Source organism: Salmo salar, chromosome ssa06, assembly GCF_905237065.1.
Source record: "Salmo salar chromosome ssa06, Ssal_v3.1, whole genome shotgun sequence".
Classification (NCBI taxonomy): Eukaryota; Metazoa; Chordata; class Actinopteri; order Salmoniformes; family Salmonidae; genus Salmo; species Salmo salar.
The window spans coordinates 81762091-81767484 of record NC_059447.1 but is presented as its reverse complement, the minus strand read 5'-3'; positions in this window follow the sequence as shown (position 1 = coordinate 81767484).

The following is a 5394-nucleotide window of genomic DNA, read 5'->3' as shown; positions in this document are numbered from 1 at the left end:
ACTCTTGGAAGGTCAAGATGTCAGATTCTGGGGACTGAAATAAGGGGGCATGTGCCAGTGATGTCATGGAAACTCCTGCTGTGGACAAAGTCAATAAATGTCCACCGGAAGCTGGAATGTTGCTCCTGTCTTTCTGTCTTCTAACTTCCTCTCATCACGCATCGCCTACTCCACCCTTCACTCTGTCCTCAGAGACAAAGTGGAGTAACAATTTAACAGCTCAGACACAAGACGTATGTGGCAGGGACTCCGGACAATTGCGAATTACAAAAAGGGGAAAGCCAGCCACGTCGCAGACACCTACGCCTTGCTCACAGACAAAATAGACTCCTTCGCCCGCTTCGAGGAAAACACTGAGCCGCCGATGTGGGCCGCCGATCACAAGGACTGAGCTCTCATTCTCCGTGACTGACATGAGTAAGACATTTAAGCATGTTTACCCTCGCAAGGCTGCCGGCCCAGACAGCATCCCTAGACGTGTCTTCAGAGCATCTTCAGACCAGCTGGCTGGAGTGTTTACAGGCATATTCAATCTCTCCCTATCCCAGTCTGCTGTCTCCACATGCTTCAAGATGTCCACCATTGTTCCTGTACCCAAGAAAGCGAAGGTAACTGAACTGAATGACTATCGCCCCGTAGCACTCACTTCTGTCATCATGAAGTGCTTATAATATCACCTCCACCGTACCCGACATCCTAGACACACATACCACCCCAATAGGTCTACAGATGATAAAATCGCACACTGCACACTGTCCTATCCCATCTGAACAAGAATATACAATATACACTGAGTGTATAAAACATTAAGAACACCTGCTCTTTCCATGATATACACTGACCAGGTGAAAGCTATGATCCCTTATGGATGTTACTTGTTCAATCCACTTCAATCAGTGTAGATGACGGATAGGAGGCAGGTTAAAGAAGGATTGTTGAGCCTTGAGACAATTGAGACATGGATTGTGTATGTGTGCCATTCAGAGGGTGAATGGCCTAGACAAAAGCTTTAAGTGCCTTTGAAAGGGGTATGGTGGTAGGTGGCAGGCGCACCGGTTTGAGTGTGTCAAGAACTGCAACGCTGCTGGGTTTTTCACACTCAACAGTTTTACGTGTATCAAGAATAGTCCACCATCCAAAGGACATTCAGCAACTTGACGCAACTGTGGGAAGCATTGGAGTCAATAAAGACCAGCATCCCTGTGTTCCTAATGTTTTGTACACTTAATGTATATTTATATTCAGGACTCTGATGTGATATTTTGTAAAAAAGAAATTGGGTGGGCGAATTGTGTGTATTGTTTTGTTAGGTATACTGCAGTGTTGGTGCTAGAAACATAAGCATTTCGCTGCACCTGTGATAACATCTGCAAAATGTGTACGTGACCTGTAACGTTTGATTGGACATCTCAACGGTTTCCACTCAACAGTGTTGCTGTGAGGGAGTTGAAGAGCTGAAGCTCTAGGCCTCGATGTGTTTAACTTACTGTATGTTTCTTGCATCCTGGCAGACTGCCCTTACGAAAAAAGATTGCAGTCAGAGTACAGTATAACTGCAGTATGCTGCAAATACTGCATCCAAAATAAATAAAAATGTACTGCAGTAATTTTGAAGTGGGGGGGCTCCAGAGGCATTGTGTAACCCATTCTGTAACACCTCTTAGTTATAGTAATGGCTATAGCTATACAAGACCTATTCAAGACAAATACTATACAAAGCACTCAGCATACATACAGTAAAGCGATCATTTATAAACCTCCAGGATTTCCCATTGATAGAGAGTAGTGATTCAGTGCGGCTTATTTCCTGGTGTCTGGGCCATGTCCGTGATGCCATGTCCGTGATGCCATGTCCGTGATGGAAACAGAAACAGGTGGTAGAACAGCTAGGTTTGGTCCTGGCAGGGTTCAAAATAGTCTCCTGGGTTCCTCATTGTCCTGCTGCTTCCCTTTAAGAATGATTTCTCCTCAATGGCTTTTTGTTCTCAGGACAATCACCTATTCGTATGATTTCAGCCCTTTTCTGGAGCAAGATGATCTTTTGAGATTAAAGAGAACAGTTTTTATTGTTATCAAAAGCTAAATGTGGGCCGTGTGAATCGGGCAGCAGGACACTGGCTGGGTAGGGTGTCTTCATTAGTAAGTAAGATACAGTATAGTAGCTTCAACAGGTGTAGATCTGAACCCTTTTTGTGGTGAAAGTCACTACAAAATCATTCCTATCCTCCATCATTCTTACCACACCTAGATGCAGGTGTTCATCACCTTTTGAACTTCCTCCCAGCTCCTCAGAAGTTACCAACCAGAGACGCCATAGTTATTACCCAACAGCGACGCCATAGTTATTACCCACCATAGTTATTACCCAACAGTTATTACCTAACAATGACACCATAGTTATTACCCAACAATGACACCATAGTTATTATCTAACAGTGACACCATGGATAAGGAATGAAATGGAAAGTTAGCCTAGCTCCTATAGTACTCCTCACCTGTCTAAACGAGAGAAAACTTTTAAAAGTTAAGTGTATTTGGTCAGTTGGGCCCATTTCACTTCGTGTTCCACCACACAGTCACACAGGCGTATGGCTGTATGTCACGATCCTATGCTGTTTTTATTTGGGTCGGGTTTTATTTTGCAAAGTCTGTTTGGGACCAACACAATCGCATAGAGGTGCTTGACTCCCTACCCATATGGTAATCTATGGAAACAAACCAATGGCGGGCAATTTCCTCGAGCCCCAGGGAGTCGCTGAGAGAACTCTTGATGAGGGAGTATTTGTCATTCGGAATAAAACTCAGCTGAATGAGTAATAAGGAAACCCATCTACACCGGTAATGTAAAACCTTCCTTGTGATGTTTTCAGTGGGAAGACCCTGTATTGTGTGCTTTCCAAGAAATTAAAACAATCAGGAAGTGTGGCGTCAAAGCACAGACCCAGGCCTCCAGCCAATCAGTGTGGACAGCATTCAATTACAACCTGACACAAGCCACTCCTGCTGCCGCTAGCCAGTTGCAGCTGCTTTGATTCTGGGAACTGTGTGTGTGTGTGTTGGGGGAGGGGCTTGGAGTGCATGTGTACGTGTGGGGTACATGCGTAAATTTGTCAGCTTGCACATACATGTCTGCTTACATTATGCGTCTGTCTGTGTCTTAGTGTCTATAACATTCCCCTTATTGTGACTTACAATGTTCTCAAAATACCATGAACAATACAGTGTATACAAACATTAGGAACATTGACATAGAGTTCCACCCCCTTTTGGCCCTCAGAACAGTCTCAGTATGTCAGGGCATGGACTCAAGGAGTCGAAAGTATTCCACAGGGATGCTGGCCCATGTTGACTCCTATGCTTTCCACATTTGTGTCACCAGATAGACCTACCTACCTAACTATCTACCAGACCTACCTACCTACCAACCTACCAGTCCAACCTACCAGACCTACCTACCTACCAGACCTACCCATCTACCTACTTACCAGTCCTACCCACCTACCTACCTACCAGACCTACCTACCTACCAGACCTACCTACCAGCCCCACCTATCTACCAGCCCAACCTACCAGACCAACTTACCAGACATACCAGTCCTACCTACCAGCCCCACCTAATAGCCCTACCTACCTACCTGCCAGCCCGTCTACCTACCAGACCTGCCTGCCTGCCTACCAGACCAGCCTATCTACCAGACCAACCAACCTACAACCTACCAGACAACCTACCTACCTACGACCTACCAGACCAACCTACCTGATCTACCAACCTGACCAGTCTACCTACCTACCTACCTACGTCCTACCAGACCAACCTACCTACCAGACCAACCTACCTACGACCAACCTACCTACCTACGACCAACATACCTACCTACCTACGACATACCAGACCATTCTATCTACCTACCTACCTGCCTGCCTAACTACCAACCAGACCAACCAGACCTACCTACCTGCCTAACTACCAACCAGACCAACCTACCTACCTACGGCCTACCAGACCAACCTACCTGATCTACCTACCTGACCAACCTACCTACCTACCTACCTACCTACCTACCTACCTACCTACCTACCTACCTACCTACGACATACCAGACCAACTACCTACCTGACCTACCTACCTACCTACCTACCTACCTACCTACCTACCTACCTACCTACCAGACCAACCAACCTACCTACCTACGACCAACCTACCTATGACCAACCTACCCTACCTACCTACCCTACCTACCTACCTACCTACCTACCTACCTACCTACCTACCTACCTACCTACCTACCACCCACCCACCTACGACCAACCCACCCTACCCTACCTACCTACCTACCTACCTACCTACCTACCTACCTACGACATACCAGACTTACCTACCAGACCAACCAGACCAACCTACCTACCTATGACATACCAGATCAACCTACCTACCTACCTACCTACCCACCCTACCTACCTACCCACCCACCCACCTACCTACCTACCCTACCTACCTACCCACCCACCACGACCAACCCTACCTACCTACCCTACCTACCCACCTACCTACCCACCCTACGACATACCAGACTTACCAACCTACCAGACCAACCTGACCAACCTACCTACCTACGACATACCAGATCAACCTACCTACCTACCTACCTACCTACCTACCTACCTACCTACGTCCTACCAGACCAACCTACCTACCAGACCAACCTACCTACGACCAACCTACCTACCTACGACCAACATACCTACCTACCTACGACATACCAGACCATTCTATCTACCTACCTACCTGCCTGCCTAACTACCAACCAGACCAACCAGACCTACCTACCTGCCTAACTACCAACCAGACCAACCTACCTACCTACGGCCTACCAGACCAACCTACCTGATCTACCTACCTGACCAACCCTACCTACCTACCTACCTACCTACCTACCACCCTACCTACCCTACCCCTACCTACCCACCCTACCTACCCTACCTACCTGCACTACCAGCCAGACCACCTACCTACCTGACCTACCTACCTACCTACCTACCTACCAGAACCAACCTACCTACCCACCACGACCAACCTACCTGCCTACCCGACCCACCTACCTACCTACCTGCCTACCTACCTCCTACCTACCTCACCCACCCACCCACCTACCTACCTACCTCCACGACCCACCTCCTACCTGCCCACCTACCTACCTACCTACCCACGCCTACCTACCAGCCTGCCTACCTACCAGACCAACCAGACCACCTGACCTACCTACCATGACATACCAGATCAACCTACCCACCTACCCACCCACCTACCCACCCACCCTGCCTACCTCACCCACCTCCACCTACCTGCCTACCCTACCACCCTGCCTACCTACCTACCTACCTCACCCTACCCAC